The sequence below is a fragment of the Anas platyrhynchos genome, chromosome 1 (assembly GCF_047663525.1).
Source record: "Anas platyrhynchos isolate ZD024472 breed Pekin duck chromosome 1, IASCAAS_PekinDuck_T2T, whole genome shotgun sequence".
NCBI classification, from domain to species: Eukaryota; Metazoa; Chordata; class Aves; order Anseriformes; family Anatidae; genus Anas; species Anas platyrhynchos.
Window position 1 is genome coordinate 197,612,105 of NC_092587.1, and position 20,894 is coordinate 197,632,998.

The following is a 20,894-nucleotide window of genomic DNA, read 5'->3' on the forward strand; positions in this document are numbered from 1 at the left end:
GAATACTTGTCTAATACTTGTCTTACCATTTTGTCCTCTTTTTTGGAGTGCTCTAGGTGGCCCAGTGGTGTCCAAAAAGCCTCTTATGCCAGAATGCATTAGTTCAAGCACCTGTTTTGGATTCTGCTGGGTGGGTATAATCCTTCAATCTGTAATGTAGTAGTACTTCAAGCATCCACTTGAGGCTGATTGTGGGTCATTTACAAAGGAATACCGTTAGAAATGAATACCCAGAAGGCAGTATTCATAAATGTGCATGAAATACAGTCCTGAGATGTGCTGACTGGGCAAAATTTTGCTACCCATCTTCCTGTTCACCTACTTCTGATTCTGTTGTATACTGTAAAGATATGAAACTCCACTGTGGCAGAGTGAACAGTTGAACAAGCTTTTCTAAACTCAGTAAAATTCAGGAAGATGTCTAGAACATTGATTAAAAAAACTCACTCTGGTATAAAGCACAGAGTTCATGTATGACCCATATGACCTCTTTTATGTGATTTATTCATCAGAATTTAGGTTCATCATTTTCTTGAAAATATAAAAATCAAAAAGGTGTCCTAAATTATCCCATTGGGATTAGAACATGCTCTTGTCAAACCAAGATCAAATCTCTCCCAAGAGAATTAATGTCCATTTGCCCCATTCTAGGCCATCAACATTTGTGTTCACTGTCCATGGCTTGTGGAGACATGGGAGTTAGGCAAGCTTTCCCCAGACACACAATAGACATCTTCCCCTGTGGATGCTATCATGGTTCCGCTCGAGTGGGCAGCCGAGCTCCACCACAGCCGCTCTCTCACTCGCCCTCCTCAAAGAGGAATGGGGAGAAAATATGTGAAAAGGGCTCAAGGGTTGACACAAGGACGAGAAAATCATGCAGTAATTATTGTAATGGGCAAAACAGACTTGGCATAAGGAGATAGTAAGATTTATTGCCTATTACTAATAAGCTAGAGAAGTGAGAAACAAAGGAAAGAAACCAAAAGCACCTTACCCCCAAATCCACCCTCTTCCACCTCCTCCCCCCGAGCAGCACAGGGGAACGGGGGAATGGGGGTTATGGTCAGTCTACAGCACTTCTTCTCTGCCGCTCCTTCTCGGTCACTCTCGTCCCCTGTGCTGTGGGGTCCCACCCACGGGATACAGTCCTTGATGAACTGATCCGGCGTGGGCTTCCCACAGGCAGCAGCTCTTCCAGAGCTGCTCCAGATATGGGTCCATACCATGCGGTCCATCCTTCAGGAGCAAACTGCTCCAACCTGGGTCCCCCACGGGCAGCAGCTCCTGCCAGGTCACCTGCTCCTGCGTGGGCTCCTCTCCACGGGCTGCAGGTCCGGCCTGGAATCTGCTCCGGCAGGGGTCTTCCACAGGTGGCAGCCTCCGTTGGTGCAGGGCCACCTGCTCCATTGTGGTCTCCTCCATGGGCTGCAGCGTGGAACCCTGCTCCACCGTGGTACTCCATGGGCTGCGGGGGGACATCCTGCTTCACCATGGTCCTCACCACAGGCCGCAGGGGACTTCTGCTCCGGCGCCTGGAGCACCTCTCCCCCTCCTTCTACACTGACCTTGGCACCTGCAAGGCCATTCCTCACTCCTCTCACTCTCCCAGCTGCTGTGTGGCGCAGCGTTTTTTTCCCCTGTCTTATATATGCTCTCACAGAGGCCCGAAACAACATCGCTTATTGGCTCAGCTCTGGAAAACAATGGGGCCCTTCCCAAACATGGGGCAGCTTCTAGATCCTTCTCACAGAAACCACCCCTATGGCCCCCTGCTACCAAAACCTTGTCATGTAAACCCACTACAGATGCCTAGGAAATTAAGGTCATTGTCACTTTCCAGTCCTAGGAGGGGCTCCACATAATTATTTATAAATTCTTGCCCAAATGTTTAAACATGGTAATTACAACAGATAGGCAATTACTAAAATAAAATGATCCTGTTTTGTCTTCTGAAATAATTCCAGTTCTGGGTAAAATGCTTCCTCTGTTTACACTTTAACTATATTTTGTGATATATACTGAAATGAAAGAAGAATGTCCTAGGCACCTCAGCTATTGTTAAACTCACTGTTTGAGGCTTTGGAGAATTGCAGCCTTTTGTTGTTCCACACTCTGTATCATTCTCTTCTCAAACATGCTTTTATAACAGAAAGCACAGCCTGAAAAATTTGAGATATTTCTAATAATTGTTATTAGCTTAAGTGGAATCACTAAATTAAAGCTCTTTTTTTTTGGGGGGGGGAGGAGGGGAGGTGGAAAGGATGAATTATGCTCCTTTATGATTTCCTTTTCACATACTGAACAATTAAGTGACATCACAATGAATTTCCTAAGTCTCTTAATGTTTGACATGTATATTTTCAGTAAAAACATTGTCTGCAAATTCCTCACAAATATATTTTCCATTATATTGGAGTAGTACTGCAATAAGAGTGTTAATAGAGGGGAGACTCCTTTTGAAATGTTCAGATAAAAAATACACTGGAAAATCTGGAACTAAGCATTTACTGGACTCCCAGAGACAAATCTTACAGGTTTGTTTGGTGCAAATGTCTTTTAATCATTTGTTGTTGATCAGGGTTTTTCAGTAGCCTAGTTTCAAGTTCATAAAAATCACCTGGAAATTTCTATTACTCATTGTAATGTTATTAGAAGTGAAATCAAACACAATCTAGCTCCTTCCTTCCTGTTACCTTGAAGGTATCCTTTCAAAACACACTCAAATAAATTACATGGCTTTGTCATTATTATCAGTGTTTTGCTTGACTTTTATAATAAATTAAAAGGATTGAAAATATTTTTGGGTTGGCATAGAGAAAAGCTGAAAAAAAAAAATCTAAGTGCAAAAGCAGATGCAGTTTATAGTTATCTAAATATCACAGAAAAATAATTCTACAATGAATATACTTCAGCCAATTTTCCCCCAGCCTAAATTCCACTTAAGTCTCTGAGCCTAGCATTTCCTATTGGCTCCATGCCTCTGAAAGCCTAGAGCCACAAGAGGTACCAAGGCTTAGGTAGAATGTAAGTTGAATCAAGGCCTCAAGGGCAAGGTATTGGCCATAAATTAGAGTAAAAGCATCATTGATCTGTTTTTGTTTGTTTGTTTGTTTGTTTTTGTTTGTTTGTTTGTTTGTTTTTTTCCTGTTTGTTCTGCAAACACCTTAGGACTGTTGTACTCCTCCACCCATGCCTGGGGACTGAACCAAGGCATGTGCTGAATGCTGTCCCTTGCAGGACAAATAGATTTCTCCTTTTTAAATGTCTTTCTTTTTGTTATCCATTGGGTTTTTAATATGTCTCTACATCAGGAAAGGTAGACATTTGATTGAGTTCCAAAACTTCCTTCTGATCTATGAAATTAACCATCTTCCTATTCTGCCCAAGGGTGTATGCAGTGATGTTTCATATCCTGCAAGTTCTGCAAATTCCTAAGTGAGCTGCAGGTGGTGGAAATTAGGGTTCTTTAATGTGGCCTCTTACAGACTGACTAACCTTATCCCACAGACAAGTGAGTGGGTGTACAGGAATCAGAGTTGGTATTCTTCAAGTCCTTAGAAGCTCTATCATCTGCACTTTGCCATATACCATCCTACACCTTTCTGTTAGCTCATTTTTCTTGACACCTATGTCTCCAATAATTTTAGGGTTGAGGAAAGTGGCTAGGCATTCCCATAGAGGGATACATAACAGGAGAGTGGTACAGGATGAGCTAGATACTGACAGACTGGAGATAAGTGTTATCTGTAAGCTAGAATCCTATTTGGAGGGAGAGGTGAAGGACATGTGTTAAGGCAGGAAACGGGGGGAAATAGAGGCCACCTAAAAGTACATGCAACTTGTCACAGAGGTGGTAAAGGCTACCTTTTCCATCAAGACCAGAGGTCACCTCTAGTTAATCGTAACCTGTGCTAGTGGTTCCATTTCTCAAACAAAGCTTGGCTGTCTTAACTGATGGCAATTCTGAAAACATACATACATGCACTGGAAATTCCTATGCATATGGGCGCATAAAAATATCAAGTTAAAATGTAGTTTGTATATATAGAATTATCCTTATATTTCTTCATCAACTCCTCTGAATCTGGCAACTCTCTATTAGCCTTTCCTTTCCTTTCCTTTCCTTTCCTTTCCTTTCCTTTCCTTTCCTTTCCTTTCCTTTCCTTTCCTTTCCTTTCCTTTCCTTTCCTTTCCTTTCCTTTCCTTTCCTTTCCTTTCCTTTCCTTTCCTTTCCTTTCCTCTCCTCTCCTCTCCTCTCCTCTCCTCTCCTCTCCTCTCCTCTCCTCTCCTCTCCTCTCCTCTCCTCTCCTCTCCTCTCCTCTCCTCTCCTCTCCTCTCCTCTCCTCTCCTCTCCTCTCCTCTCCTCTCCTCTCCTCTCCTCTCCTCTCCTCTCCTCTCCTCTCCTCTCCTCTCCTCTCCTCTCCTCTCCTCTCCTCTCCTCTCCTCTCCTCTCCTCTCCTCTCCTCTCCTCTCCTCTCCTCTCCTCTCCTCTCCTCTCCTCTCCTCTCCTCTCCTCTCCTCTCCTCTCCTCTCCTCTCCTCTCCTCTCCTCTCCTCTCCTCTCCTCTCCTCTCCTCTCCTCTCCTCTCCTCTCCTCTCCTCTCCTCTCCTCTCCTCTCCTCTCCTCTCCTCTCCTATTTCCTTTTTCTTTTTTTTTATTTTGGAGAATATAAAAACAAACATTCTTTTAAATTTAAAACAAGATTACTTTTATAAGGAAAATAAGGAAAATAATCCTTCCAATTTATTTTCCCACTGAGAAAATACTCCAAAAGGTAAAAAATAAATACTTATTTGTCATTTAGGGGGTATTATTTTTTAGAAGTCCAGCTTTTGCAAGGTGTTATGTACAGGAGGTATTTATAATTTTGAATTTTAGTCATGAACTGAAATTTTCACCCATAATGCCCACCACAAACATAGCCTAAATAGCCAAAGCCATGTTTCCCATAAGACGTATGGTAAAGAAGACTCATTCTCTCAGGCCAGAGAATGATGAAACCTGGTAACAAGCTTCTCAGCACTTATTCTGAGTTCAAGGTCAGCTAAGGGAGTACCTTCTAATCTTCTATGCTATTTCATAGAAACATACAATTATTATGAAAAGAGCGGGAATTTTCTGTTCAACTTCCTTGTTTTTGGTTTATGTATCACTAGTTCACCATACAAATGTTAAAGTCAGAATAACATGGTGGACTAAATGAATTTGAAATGGAGACTCCTTTTGTTGAAGTTTACATTGCTGTTCTGTTCAGAAGCCATGCTGCCAATGTCATCATGTGTAACAGAAATGAATACATTAATGCATATTACTTTTCTGTAGGGAAAATAAAAATAAGTTAAAAAAATCACAGCTAAGACAAATCATTGACATTATCATAATAAATCTATCTCCAACAATGGACCCATCACCTGGGCCCATTCCTCCACACCAAGCATCATTTTCTTTCTTCTTTTACTGTAATTTAAATGATGTTAGATACAGCAGAAGTGAGATCCCAGGTCCAGGCACTGGCATTCTGCAAATGATAAAAAATAATCTTTCACACCTCATCAATGGGGAGTTCTCAGCCATTGAATAGCTTTCTTGGTACCTAATAAGTCCCCTAAAATGCACATTACTTGATGTGACTGACTTTCCCTAACACAAAGAGTGCAAATTACATTTTCATAATTATATTAGTTTCATCATACCATAGTCTCTTGCTTGTAAGCCTAGAGGAGAATCATATGTATATTCTAGTAGACAAAGCTGGCTCTACAAATAAAGATGGAAGAATGAAAATATGATTATTATTGCAAATGGTAAACAGAATCTTTATTAACATTTGAGTAGTTGAGTGGGCACAGTGCACTCAAATAAATTTGAATATAATAAATAAAACTGAGTTTTTTAAATATATGAATAAGTGAACAGGAAAATAATTATTTACAGGGGGAAAGTATCAGGATTACAGAAAATATGCGTGGTAATTCTATACCTGTTAGCTTTGGCAGCACAAAAGCCTTTTACAGTGTTGGGCTTTGATCTTCTAATTACAGCCATATCCTGGTGCAAATAGAGAACCCTACAGACTACAAAAAATGGCTGTACTGTAACACCCTGGGGCAGATTCTCAGTTATACTGCAATACTCTGTCAAGTTACAAGGCAATTGTAAAAAATTAAAAAAAAAAAAAAAAGTAGCAGTGGCAACCTTTTGCTCAAGCTTTTGAGCAACACAGAGCCCTGTTATTAGGTCAAATACGTGGTTACTTTGCTAAAGCTGTGCCACAGGCACTGGCATGGCAGTACAGGGGCTGCCTGGCTGCAAGAAGGAAGAGATCAAGGGTTATTTGGGCTGGAATGGATGGGTTAGGTATGTAGTATTTCTGGCTTTGTGGCTCTCAGATGTATGGGTGGTTCAGCATGCAACTTTTGGAGTGCATAGAGCTGCCCATCTCTAAAGCAGAAATCTTCTTGGGATAACAGAAGTACAACTGGAGAAAACTTACTGCTCTTTTTATTTTAGAGAAGCTCTTGACTCAGTATTGCACTGTCATGTTTTATACATGTAGTTGTTATATAAATGTCACATACCCATGTGCATTTGCTGCCACTCACTTTTCACTAGAGGTATCATGGTAGCTTAGGACTTAGTTCTTATACTGAAGTTCATGGTAAATCACATTTAACTGTATTAATGAAACCACAGAATCACAGAATTTCTAGGTTGGAAGAGACCTCAAGATCATCGAGTCCAACCTCTAACCTAACACTAACAGTCCCCACTAAACCATATCCCTAAGCTCTACATCTAAACGTCTTTTAAAGACTTCCAGGGATGGTGACTCCACCACTTCCCTGGGCAGCCTGTTCCAATGTCTAACAACCCTTTTGGTAAAGAAGTTCTTCCTAACATCCAACCTAAAACTCCCCTGGCACAACTTAAGCCCATTCCCCCTCGTCCTGTCACCAGGCACGTGGGAGAATAGACCAACCCCCACCTCGCTACAGCCTCCTATAAGGTATCTGTAAAGAGTAATAAGGTCACCCCTGAGCCTCCTTTTCTCCAGGCTGAACAAGCCCAGCTCCCTCAACCGCTCCTCGTAGGACTTGTTCTCCAGGCCCCTCACCAGCTTTGTTGCCCTTCTCTGGACTCGCTCAAGCACCTCAATGTCCTTCTTGTAGCGAGGGGCCCAAAACTGAACACAGTACTCAAGGTGCAGCCTCACCAGAGCCGAGTACAGGGGGACAATCACCTCCCTAGCCCTGCTGGTCGCAGTTTCTGATACAAGCCAGGATGCTGTTGGCCTTCTTGGCCACCTGAGCACACTGCTGGCTCATATTCAGCTGACTATCAACCAATATTCCCAGGTCCTTCTCTGCCAGGCAGCTCTCCAACCACTCATCTCCCAGCCTGTAGCTCTGCTTATACATGTCCTTTATAGTATTTTCAATTAGAAGTTTGATGCTAAAGTTACATAGCTGTCTGACAAGTGCTAACATTTCAGATCAGCCTATTGATAGCAAGAGTTTGATAACTGCTGGTTTAAATCCTTCCTTTACTTTTTTTTTTTTTTTTTTTTTTACTTTTTTTTTTTTTTTTTTAATGCTAATGCAGAGGACAGGGCTATAGGAACTGGTGGTGAAAGTTCATCTTAGTTCAAGCGATCAAGCTTGCATCAGACTGTGACATTATAGCAGTAGATCTGAAATTCAGGAAGATCTATCTGCCAATGATTTATACCCGCATCTTAAAGTATGATGTTATCATGATAAATCTTAGTTGCTGCTATTATTTTCTTAACCATAATTTCTATCAGATTTTTGTTCAGATTTTTAAAATGAAATACATTTAAAACATAAACACTTATGGACCAAGCAAGTTATGATGTTCATGCAGTTTATCTAACCACATGGTCAAAATGAATTGCTGGCAGTGCAAACTACTATTTCTCTGCTAGCCAATGGTAGAATCCAGTCAATCCTGATTTATCTGTGTAAATATATGCTTATTCTTTCACTGAAACATGCATGCTTGAACCTTAAAGAGAGGGAAGCTGCCCATGTAATAAAACATCTACAGTCCATGTGTTCACAGAATAGAAGCCTGCAATGAACTGCAAAATTTTCCTAATCTGTAAGAGCAGTAGTTCCCTTTGTTATCTGTAGGAGTAATCCAGCCTATTAATCTTCCACTTGGAAGAGGAGAGCAACATGGCAGCTGTCGTGTACTTTTAATTTTAATTTTAATTTATTATTATTATTAATAGATGCATATGTTTCAGGGATTTGGGTTTGCATCTCCATTTCTGATCTCCTTCTCAACAGGGCAAACTAAGTGTTGGATTACAAACTGCCCTTTTTCTAAGAAAAGGCAGCTGCTTTCGACTTCTTAAAGCTTTGATTAAGAATTAACACAGAACCTTCTGTACTTGTTACATTGTGGATGTAGTGCAAGCCATGCCTGAAAATAAAAGTGTTGCATTGTGTTAATTTGTTATGAAGCAATACTGTGATTTCCTATAAACAACAGTCTGTAAGAAAATAAGTACATAAAAAGAAAAAATTCAGGAACTTTAATCTTCAGTAAATTAGTTTACAACATCTTTCCTGTAGAACAGATATACTCATTATATTGACCTTTTCCACCATGGAAGTTCTTTGCTGTCTCATTAATTACTTTGCACTTTCTTTAATAGTTGGTGTATTAATTATTGTACTACAGGTTTGCAGTTGTTTGTTGTTTGTTTTGTTGTTTGTTTGTTTGTTTGTTTTCACATTTCTAAAGCTTCTTAGTAAAATACAGTAGTATTCTATGATAAACACTAGTTAAATTCTCATCTTGGGTTAATTTTTTAAAATTTTTTTTCAAGAACGACAAAGTAATTTTTGCAAGAGAAGAGAGCATGGGAATATGACAAGATGCCCTACCATTATCATGCTTATAAGGAAACCTTAAGGGACCATATTCTTTTCAAATGCTTTTGAAGCCAATCTTACAGTAAATGCCATTTGTTTTACATAAGCTTTACAGTGTTCAGCGGACTATCTGCCTATAAAGACAGCATTAAATAAATTTACTATATTCACCACCTTTCTCTCATAATCAGACTGTGAGCAGAGGTTAGTTTTGAATTTTGTTTACGAGTATGCATGTATTTTATACATACAATGTTAAGAATACTGAATTACCCAGTGTTTGAATGGAACCTCTGGGATACTGTGGGCCTTGAAGATAAGAATGAAGAACATTAATCTAATTTGATAGCTTTAGGCAAGCCATATACTGAGTTGAGAACATGCTGTAGTGTTTTCACTATGGCCAGCACTCCTGAGGAGATGTGCATCAATGTTCTGGGCCTGATAGAAATCTCTGAGTTCGGAAAGCTTCCTCCCTTGTTATACCTCTGTATTCTAACATAGATGATATAAATATATGAAATACTAAGACCCTGTTTGGAAAAATAAAGCAGTTTCTTCCACCCCACTAATGCTGTTAAAAAGTGCTGCTCATGAACACTAGTAGATGAGTTAACATAGAAATTGTATCAGTGTTTTCTTGCCATTAAACACACTGTGTGTCATTCCGGTTCTGTTTCAGTTCTACACAGGTTGAATAGGCTGAAGTTTTGAGCTGCATGGATGGCAATGGATAGGTAGCATTATGTTGCATAAAGTTGATACTTGCATCCACAACCTCTGAAGTTTCTCCCTTTTAGCTACATATGGATTTTGGCTACGGCTAGAAAGACAGCAAGTCATTGCAGGATTGCAGTCAGGCAGTGACTCAGAAGTACAGTTTCTCATTGCTCATTGCTAGATGTGTACATTTTTTAGGAGAGACTATTTCAGCACATGCCTTTGTAACATGGTCACATCTTACAGGTGAGATTGTAATATGTTTCAATTTTTATGAATGACAGAGCTTCAGAGAGGTTACAGAAAAATGAGCACATCTGACTGTCCTTTATCATATACTCATATAGGACTATACAATTTACCACATCCACCAATGACACTGCAGTTCTGGGATTTCCATTAAACTATTTGTTGGATTAAGTGTATTAATCCAATAGGAATTGGATAGTGACTCCACCACTTCCCTATGCAGCCCATTCCAATGCCTCACAACCGTTTCGGTAAGGAAGTTCTTCCTAATATCCAACCTAATACACCCCTGGTGCAACTTTAGCTCATTCCCCCTCATCCTGTCACCATGCATTGAGAATGACGGTCATAGAGTGATAGTCAACGTGGCCTGCATAAGTTCACTTATTTTTAGTAACAGTGCTTAAAAGGAAAATATATATATGTATTTTCCCCATGAAACAGTCCAAATTTTAGTTAGAAGCAACATATCGCTTATGACAGAATGCATAGGTCATTTTTAAATCTGTGGATTTTTTTCATAGGTATCATAAAATCTAGTTTTGCTTTCTACATAAAATAACATTCCCCTAATGCACTCATAACTTCTTTTTAACTCCTTAAGCCAGTGCTATTAACAAAATGCTGATCTGGGAAGGATGGTTAGCAAATTTGGAACATTCATTTATTTGTCATTCTGTTGTCAAGCATATTTGTTAAAATCAAGAACCTTGCAGAGTAAATCTCTAGCTGGAATGTTTGAGCTTCTCTAAAAGAGTCATAAAATAGAGGGTAAGTGAAACTCTTTAAAGATCTGCCTCTTTCCAAACCTCTTTCTCCTTTTTCTCTATAAACATCTGTATCCTATATTTGCTGTAACTGATACTTTCTCACTTGTGTACAGCCTCCTGATATATTCAATTTGCTTTAAAGATTTACCACCCTGACTAGATCCTTAAAGTTAGAATGGCCTGTTAGAATGTTTATAAAACTTAAACTGAAGACATAAAAGTGGACAAAAATAAAACATGCGGTTTTAATAATGCATGCATGTTGGAATAATTACAATTTATGGGGCTAGACTGTGTTGGAGAAAGTAAAGATACATTACATTTCCACCTGCCTTCTATCTGGCCATGTCAAAATTCTTTAAAACTGTTAATTAACCTGGTTCCCAATTTAAGGAAACTAATATCATTACCTTAATTTTACATTTGGATGAGATCTTTTATTAAACTTGAAGGCTCATATGAAGACAGAACTCACAAAGAAATGTAACCTGCTTTTGATCAACACAAGACCCATACAACAATGCCAAAATTTAGTGAAGTTCACAGATTATCATTGCACTGTGCAGTCTGGTCATAATAATAAGTATTATTAATAATTATTAATAATTATAAAGACTCTAACTTGTTATGATTTGAAAACCCATAACTAGACGTCATCAGATAGTGAAAATAAATATTGCATTATTACATTTTTCAATGAAACCCTCAGCTAGGAGAAACTGATGCACCTCTGCTGACAATAGCGCTGATTTACACCAGCTGGGAATGTGGGCCACAAAAGGCACTCCAGGTTTTACCAGCTGCATATCTCATGGAAAATCTTTCTGCTTACTTCACTTATACTGAGAATATGTTACAAATTGGTATGTATCTGTTACTTTGGTTTACAGCACTAGCTCTTTGCTAGTGGCACGGATGCTTGAAATAAATGATATTCTCTTACTGTTATAGACAACCCAAACTATGGTGCACTTCTGAATGCAGAAGGTAGAAAACCACTTTTGTATAGTCATTTAGAACCAAAATAGTTCTTCCTAACATTTTGGATACCTCCCCATCACTATTTGGAATATGCAACTACTATTTAACTTAATCTCTTGGTGGGCTCCTACAGGACTGCTTCAGCTGCAAAGTATTATCTGGGCTCAGGGAGGGTATCAAACAATTCCTTGTTCAGAACTAACCTTCTTCAAGATATTAATAGTAAAAATGGATCCTGACATTGGATCCATTGACAGTGACAATGGATCCATGGACAGTGACGCTGTCAATATGCTATTTTGGAGATTCTTCTTTCTGCTGCCAATATTCAAGTCAGCAGACATGCTAAGCAGATTGATGCGATCTTACTCATGTCCATGTAATGCATTGGGGGTTGGTCTATTCTCCCACATGCCTGGTGACAGGATGAGGGGGAACGAGCTAAAGTTGCACCAGGGGTGTTTTAGGTTGGATATTAGGAAGAACTTCCTTACCGAAAGGGTTGTGAGACATTGGAATGGGCTGCCCAGGGAAGTGGTGGAGTCACCATCCCTGGAGGTCTTTAAAAGACGTTTAGATGTTGAACTTAGTGATATGGTTTAGTGGAGGACTTGTTAGTGTTAGGTCAGAGGTTGGACTTGAAGATCTTGAGGTCTCTTCCAACCTAGACAATTCCATGATTCTGTGATTCACGTGTAGCTTCCTGTGAGGATATTCTTAGTACATGCAACTGTGTCATCAGTCTCCACAATGTGACATTCCCTGTTTTCAAGTCTGATTGTGAGCTCTGTGGTTCTCTCTGTTTTTCCTCTCATCAAGGATCCTCTCTATCAATGGGGAAAAAATAAAAATAAAATAAAAATGTGAGACCTGTCATCATTTTGGTGAAATCTGAAGTAGATTGGCATTATCGTATGAAATAAAAACTTTTAACATAATAATCACACACAAAACATTGCCCAGCAGAGGTACCACTTATTAACAAGTGGATCTGATGAGTCTCCATCTTTGATCTGGAGACAGCCTGATAAAATGCTACAAAAGGGAGCTTGTCTCTGCTCTTCAGCTTAATTGCAATGAGACAGTGGTCTTTGCACAAGCTACCTCCAAAGTGGTGCCTATTACAACCAACCCTTATTTTCATAAAACTAAGGAGAAAACTTGGTCCTGAGTAGCCAGAAGAAGTCTGTGACAAATATAAGGGATCGAACTTCAAAAGGCACTTGGATTTGTGAATATGCAGTCTCTGAACCAAAGCTGTATATTGTTATCATCTGCATTCAGAGTGGTTTATGAGTTTGCCCTATTTTATAGAGAGATGACATAAAATGTCAGCTTTACATATTTTATTTAAATGTATGATATGGGGAAAGCCTAAAAGAAGCAGATAGTGCTTGGAATAGTTAATATTTTACAGCTTTTATACAATATTATCCTTTTAAAAATAATCTCTTCAATATTTACCCAGAAATATAATCACTGTTTTTAAATAATGTCTATTTTGACAGTGATGCTTTTAGATCCTCAATTGAAACTTTAAAGCATTAGAACAAGACTAATGCTAAGCAATAAGCAAAACAACACATACTTTTAAAGTGTAGGTCTTCACTGAAAACTATACCAAAGTATTCAGTAGATTTTGTCCCTATGTCCTTTCAGGATCCAATCTGCTGGGAAATGATACTTTTTCTGGTTTTTGCTTCTGGTAATGTTACAGTATCTACTCAAATACTACGATGCAGGGAGCAGTACAAGACCCCATGCATTAAAAAAAATGCTGGACTGTTAGGCCTTTATTTATGTGCACCATCATTATTACCAGAATTACTTGGCAAAGTTAAAAATGCAGGACTAACAAATGGCACCTGTATAAACTTACTGAAAAGTGTGGAGTACTTTAGGTTTTACTGGTATCTTAATTCATCTACAGAAGCTTCTATATGGGTGATGAGTTTTTAAAGGGGTATAACTCAACTTAGCTGTTGGGTTTCAGGTTGAATTTGCAGAGCTGTCAGTTAAGAATACAAAGTATTTCTTGTCCCCACTCCCCTGTAGGTTTCACTTACAGTTTGGCTTTTATATGTTTAAAGTTAAAACCAAGCCAATTCTTGAAAGCTGTAAAATCATAAACACAGGCAGTTTCAAATTTGTAGTGAACTTGGGTTAATTTTATATTTTGTGTGAAGGAGATTCCTGTGGACATTCTGTAATTCCAAAAATAATATTATCTCATAACTAGTCAAAAAAAAAAAAAAAAAAAAAAAAAAAAAAAACAGCAAGGCGTTGCTATATAACAATGCAGATATGGGGAGAGTAGGAAATATTAGTACTACTGTACAAGGCCCTGGTGTGAAAGACTGTATATTTTTCTAGTCACCCATATGCAAGAAGGAAGAACTCAAGCTGAAATAGGTGCAGGAAATGCCACTTGGCTATCAACCAATATGGGGAATGAAGTTGGAAAAATTGATTTAACCTATCAAAATAAAACTGAATACAAATGAAGACAACATTTTTCTGTTTCTAAGTACACCAATGTGTAAGCAGGAAATAAGAAAATCTTCTACTGCTAAATAAAATAGTTCAAGTCTATTTTCTGGTACCTAAAACCAGAGAAAATAAAGAGTAGAGCTAAGCATTCCCATAGGGTGGTAAATCCAGTCAGAGCTCTGTCATCTTAGGTACCTAAATAGAGTGAGATAAATCTAGACCAATGTTGGCACAACTGCAAATGGGCTTAACGGTATGCATTATTTGATCTGTCTCCAAAATGCTAATCCTTCCTACCAAGAGGAATATTAACATAGGATTATATGTCCAGAGTTCTAAGATGAAGTTATGTTTTGGTTCTGTCTAAAAAGTAAGGAATGGATTTGGTGATTCACTTCTATACTTTAGGGATTCCCAAACTTCCTCTGCTCATTTTTCCACCAATGACAATAATGGAAGCCACCAATTATTTCGGTTATACATAAGAAAATGTACATTGATTTTCTAACAGGATTTTTATTTTATTTTGGGCAATTTTTTGGTCCTGTAATTTACCTCAAAACTCTGGATGATAAAGATATCTTCTTGTTCTTATAAGAGCAGTCCTCATGCCCACAGCTCTGAAATGTCCCAATTGAAAGACTTTAGTTTAACTGCTCTAAGGCCTTGTCTCTTAGGCTAGACAGAAAGGTAAGCGTTGTACAGAAGTGTATTCATATTTGATAGTTAATTTTGCCTTCATCTTGTGTTTCCTTATCTTTACAGGGAGAGATTGTGTTTGCATATATGTAATTTACAATTGTGTAATTTCAGAAAAAATCAGGAATGTAGACTTAAAATTTGTCCTTGGCTGTTATATGTCTGTTCTCTAAATGTGGTTTGCATAAGGAAAGAGTATAAAAAAGTTGCAAAATGTGCTTTCACTTTCTGTGCTGTAAAGCTAACTGTAGGCATAAACAAAGGCATACACAAATATGTAAATTTTTTGCTCTCTACTTCTATATTTTTAAAACCAAGATCAGCTAGTAATAGCCTGGAGCTATATAATAACTCTGTATAGTGTGAAAAGTTGGTAATTAGTCTCAGACTCCATATTTACATTTAATTGTAAAAACTCAGTTGAATTCTGGAAATAGGTGGGGGAAAAAAAGGTGTTTGGAAAACAGTTATCTATGTGACTGTATGTTAAGATATTAATTTATTAAAATATTAAACACTATATTTTAAATATTTAGATATAAAAATGCCATAGAGACATAATTTATTTATTTTTTTTTTATAAAAAAAAAAATCTCTAAAACGACAAAAAAGTGGTTTCTTCTCAAAACCAAAGTACCTAACATTATGTAAACCTGTGCACAGCTGAGCTGTCTCCCTTGCAGACACTTTATGTATGCCACATAACCTGCAGTTCAGTATTTGAATCTGTGTTATTTTGGTTCTTCTAAATGGTCAAAGTAATACATAGAGTTGACCAGTGAAACAGTGAAATCCACTGGATGCCTTCTTTTGACAGAAATAAATCAGATTCAGATCAATCATGTGAAGTACCATTCATAATGCTCTATATAGCTATTACTTGCTGTAAAATAAGATTTCATGCTAATTTCTATGTTTAGGTAACATTTCTACTTGGAACCTGTTCATATTTATCCTGGCTAGTATAGAGTTGATATGATGGGTGGGAGTCTCTTCGTCATAAGAACAGCACAGGGAGCCTAGGTAGTCAAATGTAGAGGAGAAGATGAAGTCAGGAGAATTAAATTTATCTTCTGTATCAACATGGCATCAGCTGGGGTTTAGGAACTGCATATTTACAAAAACAAAACAAAACAAAACAAAACAAAAAAAAAAAGTCTACAGAGGCTTCTGTTGGGCCAGTGTTTACAGTGTTTAGTGTTGTGTAATCACTAGCATGGTCATTGATGTGTATCTTGCCCAGGCTCCTTCTCACTGACCTAGTCCATGTCCAGACAGAGTTCAAGAGATAGCATATACAGTGCTACCATTTCCTTGCTGCTCCTACAAATTTTTGAAGGGGGTACAACCGTGGAAACAGGCAACAAACCAACAACTGACCACTCAAAAATTTCGTGCTTAGAAAACTGCAATAAGTAACTTCAGAGGAGCTTTGCACCATCTAAGAAATGTGAAGGCACCAATAGGAGGCGACAATGGTTTGAACTTGTGTATTGAAGAATACCAACCTGGACAATGTTTGAGACAGTTCTCAAGAGAAACCAGTACAAAAGCTGGCTAATATCAGTACGAACCCAGATTCAAAATGTTTTCAAGTGAATCAGCATGTTTGAATAATGCTCATATTCATACGTCCCTTAGAGATATGTATCCAGTTTACATTATATATGGCAAGTAAACAATACAAAACCTCTGAAAATAATATCCTGAGTCACTTGATGCAGATGTATGAATTTGATTTGTATGAATACAGTACAGTAGATACTGTATTTTTTAAACGTTTCATTCTTGGAATTTCAGATGAGGACTTTTGAAGTACAGTCAGGGTGTCTTCCAAATTTAATTTTCAGTATTTCTTCATCCTTGTTTACTGTAATGTAAAGTCAGTGCTTGGATAAGTCACGATCTAAAGGTTTTAGTAAAAAAAATAAAAAATAAATTAATTATGGAGTGAATTTTATCAAAAGATATGCCGCAGATGTTCCTCTAGAAATGCATAACTTTAAATTAGCATTTTCTGCAAATAAAAGTTATTCATCTTCGGCTCCAGGTCTTCAACAAATTGTGTCATTTCTTACATGGTAATCAGTCACAATTTTAATTAGAAGTTGTCATTCACCCCTACATACCACATCTCTGGCAGAGATCAAGTACAATTTTGTACAGCTGCTATCCTGATTCTCCTGTCATCTTTCGCCTGACTTTGAATTACTTCCTCTTTTTTCTCTCTTTTTTAGATAATCCTGCTTCTTCTTCTCACCCCCACTGGGCTGTCAAGAGTTTCAGTGCTATGATATGGAATCATTGCCTCTGTAAGACTTAAAAAAAAAAAAAAAAAAAAAAAAAAAAAAAGGAAGCCTTGCTTGCACTGGATTCTGATCAAAGAGAATCATTTATAGGAGAAATGCAGCAGGAAGCTCAGGGATTTTTTTTTTTTTTTTTTTTTTATTTTTTTAGGACCATAGGACCATATGAAATGGGAAAGACAAAGCACTAGACTTTCAAACCCTTTTAGAACTTATAACTACATGATGAATATTTTTATTGTATAAGTTGTTGGTTTTGTTCTTTGCTTTTCTTGTTGCCATGCTATTCAGTGCCACATCAAAATAGGGTCAAGCACATTCAGTCCCATGGAAGCAGAAAAGCTTAGTACGTATTACAGGAGGGAAGGGAAGGGAAGGGAAGGGAAGGGAAGGGAAGGGAAGGGAAGGGAAGGGAAGGGAAGGGAAGGGAAGGGAAGGGAAGGGAAGGGAAGGGAAGGGAAGGGAAGGGAAGGGAAGGGAAGGGAAGGGAAGGGAAGGGAAGGGAAGGGAAGGGAAGGGAAGGGAAGGGAAGGGAAGGGAAGGGAAGGGAAGGGAAGGGAAGGGAAGGGAAGGGAAGGGAAGGGAAGGGAAGGGAATATCTCACAGTGGTTTCAGAGAACAGTGGTTACCATGTTGAGGATATAATGAGAATGGATAAGGACTTTTCACACCACTTCCCATTTGCATTTCAGTCACTCTGAAAAGACCATTTTATGCTGTGCCACTTCCTGTTACTATCCTTGTGACAACTGTGAAACAGGAATGTTAATGCTGAGCTTGCAAAAAGCATCCTCCTGTTCTCTGATCTCAGCTGTTTTGTAGGTTGTGCTCAGAGCTGTTGGTATCACACCTTCCCAATAGGTCAGGAAGGGTGATTGCCATTACAGGGACTGGCCAGCCATTAAATTGAAGGAATACTGACAAAAGGTGAAAGAAAATAAATAAATAAATAAATAAATAAGTCATTATTTTTTCTCACTTATGACTCAATATTCATGTTCCAATATATCTGTCTTATGTCAGGACTTGTAAAAAATGCAGAAAGCAGTACGCTGTGAGTCTTTTCCTCAGCCAGAGATAAATAATTAGGAAAATAGAAAATTTCTGTGCAACTTCCTTCCAATTTTTACACTCATTCTGATGTTTTGGGGGATGCTGCAGCACCCAAGCTCTTTTTCTTTACCTTGTATTTTATCTATTCAGTCTGATGGTACAGTGGAATACACTGGTACATGGTGAAACTCTGTCCCAATTTTTTAACTAGTTCTGTTGAAATGGATATAGAAACATCATAACAGAGATTAAATCCTCATAAACCTAGCTTAAAAACAGCTACACACTGCCTGACAAGCTCAAAAATTTGAACTGCTGTAGAGGCGAAGCACAACATCCACCCACCTATTCCATTAAAGAAAAAAAGAATGGTCTCCCACTTTCACAAAAAAATCTGTAAAGCCATTTTTATTGACTGTTAGGCTGCTGTCTACCTCAGAACTGAACTGCTCCATCCTTGACTGAAGCAAGTCTGCTTCAGCTGCCTTTGCCCTGAGACTGATCATCTAGGTCAGTATCATCGTATATGAACACAAAGGCCAAACCAGTTTCCTGTAGCTTCCTCATGCCTGAACAGACCCTTAGATATAATGCAGATCAGGTAAAAACAAGGCAGGTAAGTGGAGAGTCAGCTCCGTAAGTTCTGAGATGCATTCAATAGGGCACTTAGATATGTAGTGTGGTATGTAAGTGTTTGAGTATGGGAGATAACCTCAAGAAAAACTGTAAAAGACGGTTAGATACCTGAAACATGTTAATTATTGGAGAGTCCTAGCCAAGTCTTCTCTGAACACTGAAAGTTGTTACAGATGTACATAACTGCATTGTAGCATGTGGGTTGCATTTCAGTCTCAACCAAAGTAAGCGACTAAATCAAAACAAAAAAGTACTGCCTAGGTCTAGACATGATACAGAAAACAGGTATCCATGAGTGTGAGTTTCTGAAAGTCCAATTAAATGCTTAGATCTTAATTCATTTGAACTATAATGCATACAAAAAAAATAATGGAAGTAGGTCTTTTCCTCTAGTACTTACAGCAGTTATCTACCTCAGATTAACAGGAGATGAGCCCACCACTCTGGTGACTCACTTGAATATCCAGGACAGCAAGCGACAGGGACTTCTGCTAATTTTGAGTACATAGCCGGGAAGGCAAGAAGCAGTAGCCTACTGTCAGAGTATGCAGAGAGATGGAGTTTGCTACTTTTCTGTATCTTTCTACAGAAAAATCATCTACAACTTGGAAATGACTCAAGGAGATATAAAAGAACACCACAAATCTATCTTTCCACAAGATTGTATTGCTTGAACTCCAGGCTTTGATTAGCGGCCTCCCAAGGGTGTCTGAGCTCATAGAGATACCACTGCAACCACATCCTGGTGTTTCTCATCTGTTTTCCATGTCCTAGCACTCATCATCTTGGCTGTTGTGAATCCCAGTCTTGGAGGCAAATCTCCTGCCCCTTCCATGCTTAGGAATTAGTCCATGAGTTTTCTTTACTGGAGGTGGATATTTGTACTATTAGTCATTGTTGTGTTGAATATTAATCACATCCTTCAAATCCTTCTGGTGGAGGTCTACATAATGGAGCAACTGTATGACTCTCAGGATGTAGCAGTTATCTAAGGATGTATCTAGTTATCACCAACCTCTTTGCTCAGTTAATATGACTGAGTTATTGTCATAATAACTCAGTCATATGGCAATTAGATTTTTATTGTCACCTGCCCATTGGAAACAAGACTGAAATGAATCTTCTAATTTCCCTCTAGCCACTGCACAAACCAAATGCAGCAGCATTTTTCCTGATCAAAGCTGATTTTTATCCCCATTTTTATAAACATTCAAGGCTCTTTATAAACATTCCAGGCTCTTTTCCAAACAGCTGCAGCATATGTGTTTTTATCAGTAGTAAAAAATATCCTTTGGATTTCTGATGGAAACACAGAAGCTTTTAGTAACACTGTAAAATTTCCTCTATGGTCTTGCTTATCCTAAGAACCTGCTTTAAGGACTGCTTCAACATTTAGGTTATTTGATGTGTCTACTTATATACTTTCATAAGTAGTGTTCAAATACATAATATTTTTATAGAGATTAAAAAAAAAAACACTATGTTTTTTTTTTTCATGAATTACTATAAATGAAGTATTTGAAATATATGTTTAAAAAGTGCATGAGAATAAGAAGAATAAGAAACAATGGTTGCATTTAACAAAATTAGCATTTCTAGGCAGTTCTGAATGTAATCTGCAAAGCCAGACTTTGGACTCTAGCCCACAAGGATGCATTCAAGTTCATTAACTGAACACATGCTTAATTTTAGGTATATGCAAACACCCCTCTGACACTATATTTAAGTATATGCGTATTTCCTGGGAATTAATTTCTAAATCAAGACCCAAAACACTCCTCTCTGCCTCTCTGGAAGATCTTGAAACAGGTCCTCCTGGAAGCCAGGTACATGTAGGACAAGGGGGTGACCAAGACACCTAAGGGCAAAATTCTACCCTTTATACAAAAATTCACTAAGGACAAATTCTGCTTTACCAATATGGTGGCCTTTTATGAGTGACAGCATCGTTTGACAAGGGAAGACAAATTGATATCATCTACGTAGAATTCTGTAAGTCTTTTGACATGGTCCCATATGACATCTTGATCTGTAAACTGCAGAGATATGGAGTTGAAGCGTGGGCTATTTGGTGGATAAGGAAT